The sequence below is a fragment of the Balaenoptera acutorostrata genome, chromosome X, assembly GCF_949987535.1.
Source record: "Balaenoptera acutorostrata chromosome X, mBalAcu1.1, whole genome shotgun sequence".
Classification (NCBI taxonomy): domain Eukaryota; kingdom Metazoa; phylum Chordata; class Mammalia; order Artiodactyla; family Balaenopteridae; genus Balaenoptera; species Balaenoptera acutorostrata.
Window position 1 is genome coordinate 53,306,632 of NC_080085.1, and position 22,916 is coordinate 53,329,547.

The 22,916-nt window shown below is 35.3% G+C and overlaps 1 protein-coding gene across 2 annotated transcripts in view; it reads right to left on the reverse strand.

The window, feature by feature from the left end:
• SPIN4 (spindlin family member 4) overlaps positions 1–13,532 on the reverse strand; it is a 230,652-nt gene extending 217,120 nt beyond the window's left edge. For both annotated transcript variants that reach the window (XR_009006741.1, XM_057538939.1), the window contains exons 1-2: positions 13,280–13,532; positions 8,238–8,397 (exon numbers count right to left, since the gene is read on the reverse strand). The gene's annotated coding sequence lies outside the window, so the exon portion shown is untranslated. The remainder of the gene's footprint in view (positions 1–8,237; positions 8,398–13,279) is intronic.
• Between the last annotated feature and the right edge of the window lie 9,384 nt (positions 13,533–22,916).

Genomic DNA, 22,916 nt, shown 5'->3' on the forward strand with positions numbered 1-22,916 from the left:
CATACATATGTATAACTAACTTAAATGTAAATGGATTAAATGTGCCAACAAAAAGACACAGACTGCCTGAATGGAAACAAAAACAAGACCCATATATATGCTGTCTACAAGAGACCCACTTCAGACTTAGGGACACATACACACTGAAAGTGAGGGTATGGAAAAAGTTATTCCATGCAAATGGAAATCAAAAGAAAGCTGGAGTAGCAATTCTCATATCAGACAAAATAGACTTTAAAATAAAGACTATTACAAGAGACAAAGAAGGACACTACATAATGATCAAGGGATCAATCCAAGAAGAAGATATAGCAATTGTAAATATACATGCACCCCATAAAGGAGCACCTCAATATATAAGGCAAATGCTAACAGCCATGAAAGGGGAAATTGACAGTAACACAAAAAATAGTAGGGAACTTTAACACCCCACTTTCACCAATGGACCAATCATCCAAAATGAAAATAAATAAAGAAACACAAGCTTCAAAAGACACATTAAACAAGATGGACTTAATTGATATTTATAGGACATTCCATTCAAAAAAAAAAACAGAATACACTTTCTTCTCAAGTGCTCATGGAACATTCCCCAGGATAGATCATATCTTGGGATACAAATCAAGCCTTGGTAAATTTAAGAAACTTGAAATCATATCAAGTATCTTTTCTGACAACAACACTATGAGACAAGATATCAATTACAGGAAGAAACATGTAAAAAATACAAACACATGGAGGTTAACCAATATGCCACTACATAACCAAGAGATCACTGAAGAAAGCAAAGAGGAAATCAAAAAATCCCTAGAAACAAATGACAGTAAAAACACGACAACCCAAAACCTATGGGATGCAGCAATAGCAGTTCTGAGAGGGAAGTTTATAGCAATCGAATCCTACCTCAAGAAACAAGAAAAATTTCAAATAAGCAACCTAAACTTACCCCTAAAGCATTTAGAGATAGAAGAACAAAAAACCCTGAAAGTTAGCAGAAGGAAAGAAATCATAAAGATCTGATCAGAAATAAATGGAAAAAAAACGGAAGTAAACAATATGAAATATCAATAAAACTAAAAGCTGGCTCTTTGAGAAGATAAACAAAATTGACAAACCATTAGCCAGACTCACCAAGAAAAAAAGGAGAAGACTCAAGTCAACAGAATTAGCAATGAAAAAGGAGAAGTAATAACTGACACTGCAGAAATACAAAGGATCATGAGAGATGACTACAAGTAACTATATGCCAGTAAAATGGACAAATACTTAGAAAAGCACAACCTTCCGAGACTGAAGCAGGAAGAAATAGAAAATATAAACAGACCAATCACAAGCACTGAAATTGAAACTGTGATTAAAAATCTTCCAGCAAATAAAAGCCCAGGACCAGATGGCTTCACAGGTGAATTCTATCAAACATTTAGAGACGATCTAACACCTATCCTTCTCAAACTCTTCCAAAACATACCAGAGGGGGGAGCACTCCCAAACTCATTCTAAAAGGCCACCATCACCCTGATACCAACAGAAAAGATGTCATGAATAAAGAAAACTACAGACCAATATCACTGATGAACATAGATGCAAAAAACTTCAACAAAAGACTAGCAAACAGAATCCAGAAGAACATTAAATGGATCATACACCATCATCAAGTGAGGTTTATCCCAGGAATGCAACGATTCTTCAATATATGCAAATCAATCAATGTGATACACCATATTAACAAATTGAAGGAGAAAGACCATATGATCTTCTCAATAGAGGCAGAAAAAGCTTTTGAAAAAATTCAACACCAATTTATGATTAAAAACACTCCAAAAAGTAGGCATAGAGGGAACCTACCTCAACTTAATAAAGGTCATATATGACAAACACACATCCAACATTGTTCTCAATGGTGAACAATGGAAACCATTTCCTCTAAGATCAGGAACAAGACAAGGTTGCCCACTCTCACCAGTACTATTCAACATAATTTTGGAAGTTTTAGCTACAGCAATCCGAGGAGAAAAAGAAATAAAAGGGACTTAAATTGGAAAAGAAGAAGTAAAACTGTCACTGTTTGCAGATGACGTGGTATTCTACATAGAGAATCCTAAAGATGCTACCAGAAAACTATAAAGGCTAATCAATGAATTTGGTAAAGTAGCAGGATTAATTAATGAACAGAAATCTCTTGCACTTCTATACACTAACAATGAAAAATCTGAAAGAGAAATTAAGGAAACACTCCCATTTACCATTGTAACAAAAAGAATAAAATACCTAGGAATGAACCTACCTAAGGAGACAAAAGACCTGTATGCAGGAAACTAAAAGACACTGTTGAAAGAAATTAAAGACGACACAATAAGATGGAGAGATATACCATGTCCTTTGATTAGAATAATTAACATTGTGAAAATAACTACACTACCAAAAGAAATCTACAAATTCAATGCAATCCCTATCAAACTACCAATGGCATTTTTCACAGAACTAGAAGAAAAAAATTCACAATTTGTATGGAAACAAAAAAGACCCCGAATAGCCAAAGCAATCTTGAGAAAGAAAAACAGAGCTGGAAGAATCAGGCTCCCTGGCTTCAAACTATGCTACAAAGCTAAAGTAATCAAGAGAGTATAGTACTGGCACACAAATAGAAATAAGATCAATTGAGCAGGGTAGAAAGCTCAGGGAGAAACTCATGCACATATGGTCACCTTATTTTTGATAAAGGAGGCAAGAATATACAATGGAGAAAAGATAGTCTCTTCAATAAGTGGTCCTGGGAAAACTGGACAGCTATATGTAAAAGAATGAAATTAGAACACTTCTTAACACCATACACAAAAATAAACTCAAAATGGATTAAAGACCTAAAGGTAAAGCCAGACACTATAAACCTCTTAGAGGAAAACATAAGAAGAACACTCTTTGACATAAATCATAGCAAGATCCTTTTTGACCCACCTCCTACAGAAATGGAAAGAAAAACAAAAATAAACAAATGGGACCTAATGAAACTTAAAAGCTTTTGCACAGCAAAGGAAACCACAAACAAGATGAAGAAGCAACCCTCAGAATGGTAGAAAATATCTGCAAACAAAGCAACTGACAAATGATTAATCTCCAAAATATGCAAGCAGCTCATGCAGCTCAATACCTAAAACACAAACAACCCAATCCAAAAATCTTCAGAAGACCTAAGTAGACACTTCTGCAAAGAAGATATACAGATTGCCAACAAACACATGAAAAGATGCTCTAATTTACCATCACTAATGACTAATTCTTAGATAAATGCAAATCAAAACAACAATTAGTTATCACCTCACACTGGTCAGAATGGCCATCATCAAGAAATCTAGAAACAATAAATGCTGGAGAGGGTGTGGAGAAAAGGGAACCCTCTTTCAGTGTTGGTGGGAATATAAATTGATACAGACACTATGGAGAACAGTATGCAGGTTCCTTAAAAAATTAAAAATAGAACTACCATATATGACCCATCAATTCCACTACTGAGCATATACCCTGAGAAACCCATAATTCAAAAAGGGTCATGTACCACAATATTCATTGCAGCACTATTTACAATAGCCAGGACATGGAAGCAACCTAAGTGTCCATCGACAGATGAATGGATAAAGAAGATGTGGCACATATATAGAATAGAATATTACTCAGCCATAAAGAGAAACGAAATTGAGTTATTTGTAGTGAGGTGGATGGATCTAGAGTCTGTCATACAAAGTGAACTAAGTCAGAAAGAGAAAAACAAATACCGTATGCTAACACATATATTTGGAATCTAAAAAAAAATGGTTTTGATGAACCTATGGGCAGGACAGTAATAAAGACGCAGACATAGAGAAAGGTCTTGAGGATACAGGGATGGTGAAGTGTAAGCTGAGATGAAGTGAGAGAGTAGCATTGACATATGTACACTACCAAATGTAAAATAGATAGCTAGTGGGAAGCAGCTGCATAGCACAGGGAGATCAGCTGGGTGTTTTGTGACCACCTAGAGGGGTGAGATAGGGAGGGTGGGAGGAAGATGCAAGAAGGAGGGGATATAGGGATATATGTATACATATAGCTGCTTCACTTTCACTTTGTTATACAGCAGAAACTAACACAACGTTGTAAAGCAATTATACTCCACTAAAGATGTTAAGAAAAAAGAGAGAAAGAAAGAAAGAAAGGAAGGAGCAAGGAAGGAAGAAGGAAAGAAAGAAGGGCATCCCTGGTGGTGCAGCGGTTAAGAATCCACCTGCCAATGCAGGGGATACAGGTTCGATCCCTTGTCTGGGAAGATCCCACATGCCACAGAGCAACAAAGCCCGTGTGCCACAACTACTGAGCCTGTGCTCTAGAGTGCACGAGCCACAAGTGCTGAGCCCATGTGCTGCAAGTACTGAAGCCTGTGCACCTAGAGTCTGTGCTCCGCAACAAGAAAAGCCAGTGCAATGAGAACCCTGATCACTGCAATGAAGAGTAGCCCCTGCTCGCCCCAATTAGAGAAAGCCTGCAGGCAGCAATGAAGACCCAACACAGCCCAAATCAATCAATCAATCAATCAATCAATATATGAACAAAACAGTTGAGTAGACGTTTTCTCAAAGAATACATACATATGGCCAACAGGCACTTGAAAAGTTCAACATCACTAATTATTAGGGAAATGCAGATCAAAACCAATGAGTTATCACCTCATGCTGTGTGAACGGCTGTTATCAAAAAGGCAAGAAACAACAAGCATTGGAGAGGTTGTGGAGCAAAGGTAACCCTCATACACTTTTGATGGAAATGTAAATTGTTTCAGCAATTATGAAAAACAGTGTGGAGAATCCTCAAAAATTTAAGAGTAGAAGTACCATACGGTCCAGGTATTCCACTTCTCTTTATTTATCCAAAGAATACAAGAACACTAGTTCAATATGATATATGCATGCCTATGTTCATCACAACATTATTTTTAATAGCCAAGATATGGAAACAACCTAAGTGTTCATCCATAGATGAATGGATAAAGAAGATATGGTATATATTTATAATGGAATACTACTCAGTCATTAAAGAAGATGAAGTCTTGCCATTTGTGAAGACATGGATGGAACTTGAGGTTATTATGCTAAGTGAAATAAGTCAGATGGAGAAAGACAAATACCATATGATTTCACAAATGTGGAATAAAAAAACTCTAAAAGTAAAACATAATAAATGAACAAACCAAGCAAAAACAAACATACAGATACAGAGAACAAATTGGCTGCCAGAGAGTAATGGATAGAAAAGGTCAAAATGGGTAAAGGGCGTCAACTGTATGGTGACAGATTAAAACTAACCCTTTGGTGGTAAGCACACTATAGTGCACACAGAAGTTGAAATATAATGTTGTACACATATAAACATATAATATTATAAACCAATGTTAATGCAGTTTAAAAAAGTTTACTACACTGCAACAGTAATCAAGACTGTGTGGTATTGTTGGAGGGATATATGCATAAATCAATGGATTAGAAGAGAGACCTCAGAAAAAGACCCCAAAAATATGCCCAATTGATTAGCTTATAAATGTTTTCATTTCAGGATATATTTAATTTATATAAAAGTTGCAAATATAGTAGAGACAGTTCCCATAACCTCCACATCAATTTTCCATATTATTACAGCACATTTGTCACACTTAATGAACCAAAATTGATACAGTGTTATTAAATGAAACAGACACTTTACTCAGACTTCCTCAGTTTTTCCCCAATATCATTTTTCTGTTCCAAGATCCTACACTGGATATCACATTACGTCTAGTTATCATGTCTCCTTAGGCTCCTCTTTGTTTTGACAGTTTCTCGGACTTATAATGTTTTTGGTGAGTTTAATAGTTTCAAGGAATATTAGTCAGGCATATTGTAGGATGTTGTAGAATAACTCTCTATGTGTCTAATGATTCTTTTTTCTTATGACTAGAGTGGGATAATAGGTTTTGGTGAGGAAGACCAAAGAAATTGAATTCCATTTTCATTACATCACATCAAAGGTACATACTATTAACATGGTGTCACTGTTGATATTGACCTTTATTACAAAGCTAATTAGTGTTTGTCAGGTTTCTCCACAATATAGTTCCTCTTTTTTCTCCTGTTCCATACTCCACTCTTTGGATGAAAGTTATTATGTGCAGCCCATACTCCTCCTCCTTGATGTGCCAGAAAGTAAGGGATTGCTCAAAACTTTGATGGCAGTATGTCAAAGGGGCACAGGAGCCGATTGAAAAAGCTCTGAATGGCCAAAGCTGGAACAATTTGAACAAATAAATTAATAATGCAGTATTGGACTATTACACAAAACATGAAATAATTATCCATGAATCCAAACTGATATTAATAACTGACTAAAAACAAATGAAGGAGATGAATCTCCCTTAAAAAAGAATTCCAAATAATTTATGTACTACTTAACCCTCAAGTAGTGGGAGTATAACTCTCTACTCTGTAAGTGCAGGCTATATATAGTGATTTTTCTTCCAAAAGAAAAACAGTAACTTCACAGTGGACAGACCTGACAAACACTATTCATCCCAAATGATCAAAGTCAACATCAATAGTGGTAAGTCATGTTGATAGTATGTACCCTTGATATTATTTAATAAGTATTCTGTGTTCTTCCTCCAAAAAAATGCACTCCCTCAGTCTATTTATGACAAAATCATTAGGTAAATCACAACTGAGGGAAATTCTACAAAATGCCCGAACCAGTACTCCTGAAAACTGCCAAGTTTATCAAAAACAGGGAAAGTCTGAAAACTGTCACAGCCAAGAGGAGCTTAAGGAGACATGACTGCTAAATGTAATGTGGTATTCTAGATGGGATCCTTGAAGAGAGAGAAGATATTAGGGAAAAAGTGAGGAAATCTGAAGAAAGTATAGACTTTAGTTAATAATAATGTATCAGCATTGGTTCATTAAGTGGGACAAATGTATCATATGAATGTAAGATGCTAATAATAGGGAAAACTGGGTACGAGGTATACAGGGACACTTTGTACCATCTTTGTAATAATTCTGTAAATCTAAAACTGTTCTAAAATTTAAAGTTTATATAAAAATTGTAAAAAATGAATTATTGGTAAAAACAAATGAAATAAGTAATCAAACAATTCCAAGTTAACCATTGTTATCATTTTGGGATATTTCCTTTCATTTTCTTCTTATAGGTTTTCCACCTACAGATATACACATAATGTTTTATAAAAGTGGAATCAAACTGTATGCAGGGTTCTGTATAAACTGAAAAATTTACACAGAAGAAGATAATATAAATATATACATATTATTTGGGTCCTGATTTAGCATTATAATTATCAAGAACATATGCCTATCATTAAACACATTCTTATTATTTAAATAAATTAAAGATAAAAATATTCCAAAGACCATATAGATCAGTTATCATCTGATACAATAATTGGAACAGAATAGACAATCAAAAAATGTTAAGTAAATTAAATGGAATCTTCTATCTTCCCAGAAGCTCACATTGTTTCCTGGACCATATAAGACATGTTATTTACTTAAAAATAGATTTAAAGACAACTTCGAAAGATACTTTAACATTAACTTGGAAACCAAACCCAGTGTTTTTTTTATATTTTTAGTTTTTATACTTGCTTAAATCTGGTAAATATAAATGTCATAATCTGTTTTGAGTAAAGTTTGAAAAATAAAGACGTGTAAAGAAGTAAAAAATTCACAGTTACCCCACTCAGTCGTTTCTTAATGTTCTGGCACACTTCTTTGCCAACTTCTTCTAAGCACTTTTTTAAAGAAAAGTTTATTTTAAGGATAAAAAAAAATCCTATGCCTTCCTTGTTTATGATGTCATCAGAGCACTTTCATTTTCATTGTTTTTTTTGGATAATAGGGTCCTTGCAGAGGGAGAAGACAATGCTAAGGTTTGAGAAATTGAGTCAGTGGAGGGGGTGGGAAAGGGTGGGGATGGCAGGAGAGAGGGGTTTGGAGCAGAGTGACCATCCCTGTTTTGCCTAGGACTGAGAATTCCTGGAATGCAAGTCTAAAACCAGGAAAGCCTAGACAAACTGGTGAAGCTGGTCATCCTAGCAGGGAAAGGGGATTCTTACATTAGATTTTATATTTTCTGGGCCTTCCATAAATGTCACAGAAGATATTCTATAGATTCAAATATACTACCATAAATGGAAAGCTGGCTCATTTATGATTACTCACCTGATTATCCAGGCAGTGGTCTCATCAAGGAAGGTTGGTTTCATGGTCCACCACAGAACTGCCTTTCTAAGTTGGAGTAGAAGTCATCACCATTTTTAGATCCTCCAAAACTGCATCATTCCAGCTATTGGATATTCTTCATCTGTATGAAGAGTTCTCACTAAGAAAAAAAGGTCTAAAATTTAATTCCTTTCTCCCTATTAATGCTTCTGACTGCCTCTCCCTTTCTCTCCTCCAGTAATAGTTTGGTAATTATCCTTACCAACAACACATACTCTAGCACTCTCATCAAAACTTGTCTTCTCTCACCCCTCACTTCCCTAGCTTACTTCCTCCTCAAAAGACCACAATTTTAAATGAAATCAGAAATATTTGTTGGACACAAAAATGCATCCTGTATACTGGGATGACAGTGTAATGAAGCAAGAATTCAAGGCTAGTTTCTACTGCTTTATCAGACAAATTCATGGACTGGAAGTTAATGCACAATGATCACTCACCCATCATTCTTTTTATTCTATGGCAATATGATAAAATTAAAAATACTGACTCATCACTGTTTTAATTTACTTGCAGGTGACCGGCTGGTTTCATGATACTCCCACTTAAGAATCACGCACACAAGATATTTGTATGAATCCACACATCACCGAAGGTCTGAGAAGCAGAGTGGGGTGGGGATTAAGTCACAACAAGATATGGGAAACAACTTAACACTGAACATTTACAGCCGAAATGCTGTCCAACAATTCTATCAGCAGCAGTTTTTCACGTGTCCACTTCTGTAGGCTCCATTCTTGCACCTTCTTCCATGGCCCCATTCATCACTTCTAGATGTTTTGCTTCCCCTCTTTCTAGGCACCTTTCCCTGAGACATCACCCACCACACATACAACATGTACTCACATCACTGCTGCCCCACATCTATCTTAAGTTAGGCTCTGCACCTTCTTCTACACAGGCTGATTAATGGGCTCTGCCAAACAGTGGACCACACTTTAGAAGCACAAAAGAACCAGCAGAGGCCTTAAATGTTTAATATGTTTAATATCATGATTCTCCTTTTCCCCAGTATTCTCTTAGGGAGGAAGAGATCAATAAAAATACTTATTTTCACACTGGTATGAGTTATGACACTCACTATAGAAGACAAAGCAACCATAGTATATTCCTTTTAAAATGTTTTCCTCTTTCTATTACACAACCACATATATACTCAAATTTCCTACAATGAAGAGATATTAGTTTCATACATTAAGAACTAAAACATGTTATTTCAAAAAATAGTTTTTTAAAAGATATTTCTGCACAAGACAAACTTATGAACTGCATCAAATTAACTGATCTGAAATACACACACATATATGCAATTGAAATCATAACACAGGGATGGCCATGGTATCCTGTTGCAGAGTAATATGTTATTACACAATCTTGTTTTTGCATAAGGAAAAAATGACAGAAACAAAAGACATACACACACATACATGTAGGTATGTCCATGAAATTTATAGCCAAAATTCATATGATTGGAACTTTTGTAACATAAGGTTCCTCCCAAATATTGTATTGTAAGATCCCCTGTCTGAGAGGGTTTTAATTATTAATATATATTCATATAAATTAATGCATACTTAGGAGCTTGGGTATGTTGCAAAATTATTATTTGGCAAATACCTTGTGCAACATATTGCATTAGTGTTCCACATTATTTTCTACCCCTCCCTGTGAAAGGATTATAATTTCCTACTCTATTGATATCAAGTTTGATATTTACATATTCCATGTCTAAGCTCTTAGAGACATCTTTGCATGGTTCTATCATTCCTCCTCATTGTATAATAAGAGCAGCTGGTGTCAGATAAGGGCTGATCCTCCAACCTAGATTCTAGAATGAAAATGATATAGAGAACAACCCCAAAGCCAACAAGTAATGTGAACAAGTAACATTTTTTTGTTATTGTAAGTTATTGAATTCTTGGGGCTGTTTCTTCTCAAAGCATAAACTAGCAAAAACTAATAGATCATGGTAACTCTTATTTTAGAATATATCTTGGAATTATATATTACATTCACATTGACACCTGAAAGAAATTCCAAACTGTGTAAGCTGAAGTTTGGCATAGTTACAAGTTCTGTTGATGTGGGGTGGCGGGGGGGTGGGGGGGGGACTGGCAGAAAGAGTGACTTTGCAGCCATTTTGCAGCTTCAGACCACTAGGAAAAGACCTTCTACCAACCTAAACTCTTGACGTCTATGCCTGTGAGGTATATTGGAGTCATCAACCTAAAGTAATCAGAACATAGGAAGTTCAAATTTCACTGTGAACTCTTTTAAAAAATATTCTGTGGGTCATACATAACTTGTAAAGCATCATAATACTCTCTAACTGGAGTGAAATTGCTCTGTATTCCAATTTAATGAGAGGAACATTAAATTGGAATGTTTATTAACATTCCAATTTAATGTTTATTAACATCCCTTGGCAAATCTTGTTTAGGGAAATAAGTAATTAATAGTATTAGGCTAAGTAATAGTAATGTGTCGCTGCATTAATAGTATACTTACATAATAGGAAGCCATTATGAACAGGCTTAACATCTGTGAGGACTGGAAATAATATGCTGGCTATAAGAACTTCACAATTTGAAAAGGGTGGCCTTTGTCAAAATACAGAGTGTTTTAAAATATACTCATTTCATTCTTAAAAGTTTCGTGTTACAAACCTATGACAAGATGTTAAAAGGACAAATCTTATGTAGGAGAAAAACTTAGTGAATAGATTTGCATACTCTGAAAAAAAGCTCATGCTTGAGTTTTTCAAAATTATGTTTCAATTACAAAAGTAATACATAGTATAAAAATCAACACCAAACGCATATGTAAAAAAGTGAAAGTCTCATTTCACCTCCCCCGATGTGAATCCCACCCCTCAGAGGCAGCCATTATTAAAAGTTTGGAATCTATCTATCTACACACACACACACACACACACAAATATATACACATCTATAAGTAACATAAGCTTTTTCCTAAACTATACATTTTATTCAATTATTTGCTTTCTTCACTAATCATTATAACAGAGACATCTTTCCATGTCAGTACATCCAGCTCCTCCCTCACTGTTTCTCAAAGTTGCATAGTATTACAGTGTGAATACCTCCATAAAATATTTGACCATTACCTGTTTGTGAGTGCTTAAGCTATTACAAATATTTTTTTTTTCTTTTACCAACTATGCTGCAATGAATATTCTCATACATTATCAATTTAAAATATTGCAAAAAAATCCACAATCCAGAAGTAATGCTATTAAACCCTAAACAAGATCTGATAATTTGGTCTCCTTGCTCAAATGGGAGAAAAATGCATGAAGATGCCTACATGAGCACTCTTAGGTAGCACTCTTAGGATCGTGATGGTGATGAGGTAATAATGATAACTCATATTTAGTGAGTACTCATGTGCCACACACTTTACACTTTTAAACTTATTTACTTGTCACAAAAACCCTATAAGGCAGCCACCACAATATCTCTTTAATTCTAAGATTCATATCTTTTAATGTTCTACACCTCTGAAATCAAGATGTGCATTGTTTTATTTGGAAGTGATTTTTCTGCCATAGTGGCACAAATCGTAATAGGGTAGCTTACTATTGATTGGATTTGATAATACACAGTATCGTTCTTATTTCACAGATGAGGAAACTGAGGTTCCGAGGACTAAAGTACCCTATCCAGCATCAGGCAGCTAGTAATTGGCAGAGGTGGGATTCTTACCCAGACAATCTGACCTGAATCTGTGCTTTTAAATGCTATTCCTGAAGTGCAAGAAAGTGGAACAAATGTTGAGCAACAATCCACCCCCCATACACACACACCAAAATTTAACACTGGTTACAACTGTCCAGTAGATTTAGAGATGATTTTTATTTACTAACACTCTTCCATAATTTTCCAATTTTCTACCTTGAACTAGTTTTTTTTTTTTTAACTTATGGAAAATCCCGTACACTCATACAAAAGTAGAGAGAATAATAATAATGAACTCCCCCATGTTCCCATCACCCAGCTTCAGTAATTATCAATCCATCTATCCCCTAATCCATTAGTCAATACCAATTATTTTCAGGCAAATCCCAGATATCATATTATTCCATATGTAAATATATCTGAATTAATCCCTAAAGACAAAGATTATTTTAAAACATAACCATGATCCTATTTTCACACAGAGAAATAACAATAATTTCTTAATATCATAGAATATTCAGTGTCCAGATATCCCTAATTGCTACTACAAATAAAGCTTAATGAACACATTATATGTATGTGTGTGAGTATGTTTACACTTCTATTAGTAATTGTGTTGGATAAGTTCCTCAGGTAGTATTTCTAGGCCATAGAGTAACAGGTTTTCAGATTTGTTACATAAACCAAATTGCCTAACACAAAATTGTTTTGCTAACTTACACTCTTAACAATACTGTAATTTAGTGCCACTTTTCCTAAACCCTGCACAACACTGGGGATAAACGATCTTTTTCCATTCTTGTCAATCTTAATATGCTATCCTGTTTTATTCATGTGCGTTTATTATTGAGGGCAACTGACTTTTTCAAAAGATTACTGCTCGTGTGTGAATAGTGTCTTCTGATTCTTTGCCCATTTTTCCATATTTTTAACAGCTCTTTGCACCTGTCAGGAAGGCTAGCAGAGAACTGGCTCAGGAGCCAAACAGCTTACATTAGAATTCAGGTTCTGGAGCAACGAAAACGTGTAAACAGGAAAAGAAAGAACAAGAATAAGGAGGAAATAGAGAGTGAGAGAGGACAAGCAAAACAGGACCCGCGCGTCTCAGGGTCCTCCCACCTCACTGGCCCTGTTCCTTGCTTCCATTTCTCATTCCCCCACCCCCACCTCTAGCGGCATGCTGGTCAGGTCAACGTCCCCCTGGACAAAAGAAGAATCATAAGGAACTGTGTCCAATCTCATCTTCCCTTACTGACTCCCACCAGGTTTTCAAACCTAACTTACCGGGCAGTCGCTGTCATCAGGCTGCCTGCCACGCTCCACTTCGCCAAGGTCTGTGCCCTTGGCCACAGGATCTAAGCTTTCTGGTAGGCTCCAGCTCGCCCAGGCAGCCCAACCAGTGCCCTTATTGGTGCCAGGGCCATCCGCTAACCTGTCACCAGCACTTGCTCCCACAGCATTCACTGGAAGTGCAGACCCCAGCTCAGGTCAGAATCCCTACACCCAGTTTGCGTCCAGAGGTTCCCACGTGACTTGTTTCCCAGGCAATGGTTCCTTCCTCCCGGATGTAACCCACCCTAAGGAATGCGGAGAGTGCTTCCCAGAGGTACAGCTCAAACAGCTATGACTAGCGAAATGCAGCATAGCCTGCTGGAAGTGTTGTCTATTTCTATGGCATTAAACTGGGAATTATAAAGAAAGGAATGAAAGGAATTGGAGACTTTCACCAAGAACTATGCATAGCGCTGTATTGTTAGGATTCTTAGGATGAGTGTGTTATTTTGTAATTAAATCAACAAAGGGAAAACAAATTGTAATGAATAAATAAAAATGGATTATGTATATAGGAAAATCCAACGATTACAGCACCCTATGTAGCTTTAGAAATATGTAATGTTTTATAAGAGAGGTAGTAGCAATGTGCAAATGTCCGTTCAGAATTCAAGCAGGAAGAATCTTCACAAAAGAGATTTTGAAAAGCCCTCTTTTACGGTCAGAGAGCCTAGGAGAATCTGATATTCTGAGCACTTCTATCAGAAAGACAGAGCTGCTGCATGTTGAATGTACGTCAGAGTTAACCAAGACAAAGAACCTCTTGTGATCAGTAATAATGTCAAGTCCCTAAAGAAGAAACAGAGAAAGCCATGAAGATCAAAAATTAGGAGACTCAGACTTTGCAGAAAGATTAAGCACAGGGACTCTGAAGCCATGCTACCTTGGTTAGAATTCAGATCTGCTCTTTACTAAGTTATGGGATTTTTGGCAAGTTGCTTTATCTGTGCCTCAGTTTCTTCATCTGTTAATGGCTTGTCATAAAAATTAAATTAAACAAGTTAATATTTAAACAATGTCTGGCTAGTGGGAAGTCCTATGTTTGTTAAATAAATAAGTAAAACATGGAACACAAAGAGCCAAAATGTGCCAGAACAGACCTATTAGCCACACTTAGTAATAGGAACCACATGAGTAAACTGTTTACTGAGTTCATTGTTATGGAGTCAACAAAGCTTTTTGGCATTCACATAAAGTTTAGAGATGACCAACTGCACTAGCACCAGATGGGCCTCACCTGTGTATCAGAATCAAGTTTTGGTACTGAGGATGGGTTAAACCAAGTAAGCATCCCCACTTATACAACTATGTTCTTATGAGATCTATTTATGTCTTGTTCTGTTAGAGCCTTGGGCAAACACAAAATGTCCAGCGACCTATCATTCCTAAGTAGGGAGGGAATACAAGAAGACCCTTAGATATGATGCAAATGAAGCATGTCTGGCACATGGTAAGATCACAAATATTTTTAAAAATCAGATCTTTTGAAAAAGTCTTAGGGATTTTTTTTATTGGAGTAAAATTGCTTTGCAATGTTGTGTTAGTTCTGCTGTATGATGAAGTGAATTAGATATATGTATACCTATATCCCCTCCCTCTTGGACCTCCCTCCCACTCCCCCAACCCACCCATCTAGGTCGTCACAGAGCACCTGATATAGCTCATATTTCCCTTCTCAGAAGCTTATGTTACTCTATAAACAAGTAACAGATGTGCCATGAACATTCTTTCTTAGAGGGCTCAATGGTCTAAACTTTTTCAAACACAGCACATTCTGTTTCCAGCTCCCTACTCACCCTGCTTTGGGGCACAGTGACAATCATTTTAGTTAAAGTAAATCAGGGCAGTTAAAGAGAAAATGCTCTCCTAAGATAAAAAAGCTCCAGTCATTGGCTCAAAAGGAGTAGGGTCTAAGTTTGTTAATCAGATAGTAGGAGAGAGGGATGGGAATACTATTAAGAAAATTAGCCCTTGAGGTCTGCACTGTGCAATATAGTGACCACTGGCCAGAGGTGACTCTTTAGCATTTGAAATGTAGCTAGTTCAATTTGAGATGGAATGTTAGTATAAAATGCACACCAGATTTCTTAGGCTAATTACAAAAACGTTAACTATTTCACTCATAACTTGCTTTTTTATATTGATTATATGTTGCAATGATAGTAATTTGGAAATAGTAGATTAAAAATATTATTAAAATTAATTTTACTTATTTCTTGCACTTTTTAAATATGACTGTTAGAAAATTTTAAATTGTAAACGTGGTTCACTTTATATTTTTGTTGGACAGCATGGCTCTAGGACCTAAGTTTATTTAAATATAGATATTATAGACTAAATCTACAATTGCAAAAGTAGGGAGTGCACATGCCAAGAGATATGCAAGATGATCCAATTGTCTGTGGAAAAATATATTCTAACATCGATTCTTATTTATTTCTCATCTCATCTTTTTAAATCTTTATTTGTATATGTTTTATAATGTAATGCTGTGAGTACAGAAATACATGTTTTATATATATAAGTATGTATATATGTATATATATATGTATATATGAAACACTTTTTAAATATTTACACTTTTTCTGGTGACAAAGGTGAAAGTACCTTTCTCAACCGTGCAAGCTCCTTTCTGACTTAGGGTTTTATCACTTGCTATTTCCTCTGCCTGAAACATCTGTCTCTAGATCTTTGAAAAATTGACTCCATTTTGACACTTGTGTCTTGATTCAGATGTCACCCAGTATGGGCTTCTCTCTAATCTTCTAACCCTATACAACCATCGCAGTCACTCTCTATCATTTTCCTTCATCACCCTGTTCTATTTTCTTTTTAACAGTTCTCTCTGAAATATTATTGTTTACTTGTTTATTTAAATATAAACTAGAAATCATCCAGAACATTACTCTTTTGTTCCACTGAGCTCCATTTTAGAAGAAAAAGCACAGGAAGTGGAGCCAGACAGATCCAGAGTATGAAGTTCAGACTAAGAGAATATAGAACCATGAATTTGTCATTTAGTGTAATCAACTGAGAGTGAAATTCAACCAGGTCCCTGAGGGGGCTCTCTATTGCAGCACAGCAGTGCCTTTATCACCAGTTCTAGGCTTCCAAAGAACCCTGCTGATGCTAATTTAGCTGCAAAGAAAGGTGTCCTGTATGGCTGGCATAAACTTTTCAGGGTTTGGAAAGGAACTTTCATACATCATTTCTTGTGTGAAAAATAAAATAAAAAACATTCCAAGTATCAAAAGTCAGAATGAACTCTGGATCTAGGCTGCCTAGTTATGGATTCTAGCTCTGCCATTTATTAGTTATGTTATTAGCTCAAGTTATTTAACATTTCTGATCCTCAATTTCCTCATCTTTAAAATAGAGATTGTAATTGTACCTTTCTCATAGTTTTTTTTTGTGTGTGAAGAGTTAATATGTGTAATAAACATAATAATGCCTGGCATGTAGGTAATATATGAATACAAATTAATACAAATTAATACAAATTTAATACAAATTAAAAATAAGAGACAAAAAAGATTGGGAAAATTAAAAGGTAAACCAACACATAACTACATCCCTGGCCTAAAGTGAATCAAATACATGAACACTGCCAGAGACCTCATCAAGGTATTTAAGGTAGGGAAATCTTGTGAAATGACTGCATTGTAAAGCTGACAGGATTGTAATGTCCTTAGAAAACAAGGACAGACTCCTCAGAGATCTGAAGCAAGGATGCTCACACACACACACAGAAACTGAAATCCAACCTGACTAAGGTGAGGAAATGCTAACCAGAGCTAATAGAATAGGTGTCAGTAAATGACAGCTCAAGGGCCAGCCAAATCTGATCTGCAATCTGTTTGTATATAGCCAGAGAACTAAGAATGATTTCTACATATTTAAATAGTTGAAAAAATTAAGAGAATTACATTTTGTGACATGTCAAAATTATATGAATTTAAAATTTCAGTATCCAAAAATAAAGTTTTATTGGAACACAGTCAGAATCATTCACTTACATGTTGTCTATGGCTGCTTTCACACCACAACTACAGGGTTGTAATTATTTTCCATCTCATGTTGTTTTATGCAAGACTAATTTGCAATACATTATGCATCAAAATTATCACTGAGAAACCCAAATGAACATGAAATAACTAGGAAATCACCACAGTTGTATCTAACAATGAGCCAAATAATCCCAAGCTTTCTTAAACTTATACTAGTTTCTTCAAAGACCTGAAGAGAATTACTAAGGTACATACTAGGTATTAACTAAATACATGATTTACCTGATTACCTAAGGGAGTAATCCTATCTACATAGGATTAAAAGACAAATGCATACAAAATAAAAATAAATGTATGTTATTGAGTATACATCATATAAAGATGTAATTTGTGGCAATCACAACACAAAACTTGGTAGGATAGAGTTTTATAGGAGTAGAATTTTTGTATGCTATTGAAGTTAAGTTGGTATCAATTCAAACTAGATTGTTGTAAATTCAGGACATGAAATGTAATCCTTATTGTAACCACACAAAAAATCATAAACATTATAATTAAAAAAATGTGAAGGGAATAAAAATGGTTGAATCCAAAAAAAAAAAAAAAACTAAATACAAAAGAAGGCAATAATGGAGGAAATAAGGTACAAAGAGTATATAAGACATAATAAAAACAAATAAAAAAGTGCCTGAAGTAAGTCCTTTCTTACCGGTAACTACTTCAAATGTAAATGGATTAAACCTTCCAATCAAAAAGCAGAGATGGGCGGAATGGATTTAAAATTAAAATGATAATACTATGTCCCATCTACCAAAAACTCACATTAGATCCAAAGACACAAAGAAGCTGAAAGTGAAAGGGCAAAAAGCTTACAAATAGTAAGCAAAAGATTGCGGGGGTGGCTATCTCAAAATAGAATTTAAGTCAAATGTTGTTACAAGAGGCAAAGAAGAACTAGATAGATAGATAGATGATAAATAGATAGATAAAATAATTAATTCATCAAGAAGATACAATTATAATCATATAGGCATCAAATAATAGAGCTCCTAAATATATGACACACAAATATTGACTGAATTGGAGGGACAAATAGACAGTTCCATAATAATAAATTAATAAGGAAATAGGACATGAATGACATTATAAATTAACCAGCCTTAAAAGACATAAATAGAATATCCTAAAACAGCAGAATACACATTCTTCTCAATTGCACGGGGAACATTCTCCAGGATAGATCATATGTTAGGCCAAAAACTACACTTAATAAACTTAAGCAGATTAAAATCATGTCAAGTATGTTTTTCAGTCACAGTGGTATGAATAAAATTAGAAATAAATTACAAGAAGAGAACTGGAAAATGCACAAATATGAGGAGATTAAACAACATGATACCAAACAACCAATAGGTTAAAGAAGAAGTTTTAAAAGAGAAATCTAAAAATATCTTGAGACAAATGAAAATGGAAATACAACATGTCAAAACTTATTAGATGAAGCAAAAGCAGTTCTAAGTGGGGAGTTTATAGCAATAAATCCTTACATTGAGAAACAAAAGGTCAGTGATATCAGCATCATGACAACAAAAAGTAATTTTTTTTCTCTCCCATTTGATTCAGTTATTTGGCTATCCATAAGGAAGCAGAGGTGCCTCTGCACAGCACACGAAGATTCCCAATGGATCCTTCCACCTGTGCCTCTTTCAGCTGACTTGGACCTTGGAGGAAGCTGTAGAGCCCAGGGACATGGCAGCAGAGGTAGCTGTGGGACAGCTGTGACCTTGCTGGTAGAGAAGTTGGAGGGTGAAAGATGTGAGTGGGGTTCTGTCAGTCCATAGGTGCTGCAGTTGGAGGGAACTGTTGCTCACTTTGAGGAGAGACTGCAGTGACTGTGCAGGGGGAAAGGAAAGGGAAGAAGCAGACAAAAAGAACTGAAGGAACACATTTCCTGCTGTCTGCCCTGGGACTATAGCAAGTGGTTCACCCACGGGATATTGGGACTCAAACACTCAAGGATTTCTCTACCAGGCCAAGGACACACCCAAAGCCCCAGGTGCTAAGCACATACCTCCCCCCACTCTACCACCAGCCTTTTTTAAACTCCAGCTTTTTAAAAAATAATGTTGCTCTCAAATTTAGTAGCAAATCAGCTCCTCTAAGAGAAATAAAAAATCTATGCAATACTTTCACATTCTGGAAAACAACAGAAAGGCTTCTAATTACCAATCTTCTGAACTGTTAGAAACAAAGTAAACAAAACCTACTGAAATAAGGAAGATGTCTGCTAATTCAAATACTACAGAACCTTAGGACAAATGGTAAAAGTAAAGCTATATAGACAAAATCACACAAATGCTATAGCAGAGACACATTTCCATGAACAGTATGAAAAATCATGGTAAAATGATATCACAAAAAGAAAACAATTCTCCAGCAACCAAACTCAAAGGCATGGAATATTGCAAACAAACTGATAAAGAGTTCAAAGTAGCTTCTTTTTTTATAATTTATTTATTCATTTATTTATTTATATTTTTGGCTGTGTTGGGTCTTCGTTTCTATGTGAGGGCTTTCTCTAGTTGCGGCAAGCGGGGGCCACTCTTCATCGTGGTGCGCAGGCCTCTCACTATCGTGGCTTCTATTGTTGTGAAGCACAGGCTCCAGACGTGCAGACTCAGTAGTTGTGGCTCACGGGCCCAGTTGCTCCACGGCATGTGGGATCTTCCCAGACCAGGGCTCGAACCCGTGTCCCCTGCATTGGCAGGCAGATTCTCAACCACTGCACCACCAGGGAAGCCCCTCAAAGTAGCTCTTATAAAGAAATTCAAGGAGCTACAAGAAAACTCAGAAAGGCAATACAGTGAACTCATGAATAAAACTAATGGATAGAGAAATATTTTATCAAAGAAATTAAAATTCTAAAAAAGAACCATTTCAAAATTCTGGAGCTGAAGAACACAAAAAACAAGATGAAGAATACATTAGAAAGCATTGGAAATAGAGCAGACCAATATGGAAGAGAGAATTAGTGAGTTCAAATACAGAAATCTAGAAATGATACAAGTAGAAGAGGAAAGAGAAATAAGATATAAAAAACCATGGGGGAAATGCTATGAGAGCTATCAGACTCTTTTAGGAAGGGCAACATTAGGATAATGGATATCTCAGAAGAAGATGGGGAGAAGGGAGTAGAGAGATAATTCAATGAAATAATAGCTGAGAACCTCCCAAACTTGGGGAAGGAACTGAATATACAAGTCCTTGAAGCTAAGACAACACCTAATTACTTCAATGCTATAAACCTCCAACATGCATAAATTAAAATTGTCAAAAGTCAATGACAAAGAAATAATTTTAAAGGCAGCCAGGAAAAAAAGGATAGTAACCTAGAAAGGAAACCCCATTAGGCTATCAGTAGAAATCTTATAGTCCAGGAGGGAGTAGAATGGAATTCTCAACATATTGAAAGCTAAAAACTATAACCCAAGCATACTCTATTGAGCAAAATTATGATTCAGATCTGAAGGAAAAATAAAGGTTTCACACACAAACAAAAGTTGAGGTAGTTCATCTACACTAGACATGCCTTACAAGAGATGTTGAAATAAGCTCTTCTACCAGAAACAAAATAGCAAAAATGCACAAAACTGTAAGCAAGGTAACAAAGAGACAGAACCAGAAAACTGCAAATCTTTATCAGAAAAGGTTTTCAAAAACTTTACTACAGTATAAAGTTTAAAGGGAGGAAAAAAAAATTATGCTGAAAAATAACTATAGCTATCTCAGTTTAGTAACAAACTCACAACATAAAAAGGGATAATTTAACACAACAAGAACATAAAAGGGGAAGAAGAAAAGGACAGAACTTGTTTAGGTAAATGAAGATTAGATGTTGTCAGCAGAAAAATGACTATTTTATCTATGAAGTTACACACAAGCCTCAGGGTAACCACAAAATATAAATATAGAGCAGAGACCAAAAAAAAAAGCACAAAAAAGAGGAAACAATTAAACATCATAAAAAAAATGAAAATGGCAGATGGAAACACAAGAGAAAAGAAACAATGGAGATATAAAGCAATCAGAAAACAAAAGATAAAATGGCATTACTGTCTCATCTACCAATAATCACCTTAAATATAAATTGATTGAATTCACCCATCAAAAGACAAAGAGTGGATGGAAGGATGAAGAAACAAGACAACTCTATGCTGCCTCCAGGAGACACATCTCAGCTGTAAAGACAAACATAGACTAAAAGTGAAGAGAAGGAAGATGATACTCTAAGCAAAAAAGAAAATATCAGCCAAAAGAAAGTGGTGTAGCCATACTCATATCAGGCAAAAGAGATTTCAAGCTGAAAAAGGAAAAAAGAGACAAATATGGATAGTATGTAATAATAAAGGGGATATTTCATCAAGAAGACATAACAGTGAATAATATATATGTACCTAACATAAGAGCACCAAAATATATAAAGTGATTATTAACAGGCTAAAAGGGATACATTGACAGCAACACAATAATAGTATGGAAATTTAAGACCCCACTTATATCAATGGATAGATCATCCAGACAGAAAGTCAACAAGGAAATTGCAACCCTAAATAAAACATTAGATCAGATGTCTTTGATAGATTTTTACAGAATATTCCATCCAAATGCAGCAGAATACACATTCTTCTGAAGTGCAAATGGAACTTCCTCAAGGATAGTCCATATGCTGAGAAACAAAACAAAATAAATTTAAGAAGGTTGAAATCTTACCAAGAACGTTTTCTGATCACAATGGTATGAAACCAGAAATCCACTACAAAAAGAAAATTGAAAAAATTAACAAATATTTGGAGACTGAAATACATGCTGCTGAACAGCTATTAGGTCAACAAAGAAATCAAAAGAGAAAAAAATATGCAAAGAAAAATAACAAATGAAAATATGACATACCAAAACTATGGAATATAACAGAAGCAGTACCAAGAAGGAAGTTTATAACAATGCAGACCAGCTCAAAAAACAAGAAAAATCTCAAACAAACAATCTCATCTTACAGCTAAAGGAAGTAGAAAAATAAGAAAAAAAGAAGCCCAAAGTCAGTAGAAGGAAAGAAATAATAAAGGTCAGAGTGGAAATAAGTGAAATAGAGACTGAAAAGATAATAGAAAGAGGAATGAAACTAAGAGCTGGTTCTTAGAAAAGGTAAACAAAGTTGGCAAACCTTTAGTTAGACTTACTGAAAAAAATAGAGAAGTCTCTGACAAAATCAGAAGTAAAAGAGAAGAAATAAAAATGAATGTCACAGAAATACAAAGAATTATAAAATAATATGAAGAGTATTTATACACTAACAAACTGAACAACCTAAGGGCCAGAAGTTTTCATGAGTGAAATTTACCAAACATTTAAAGAAAAATTAACACCTATCCTTCCTAAAATATTCCGAAAAATTGAAGAGGTAGGAAAGCTTCCAAATTCATTCTATGAGGCCAGCATCACTCTGATACCAAACCCAGGCAAGGACAACAAACAGAAAATTGCAGGCCAATATCTCTGATAAGCATAGATGCAAAAATCCTCAA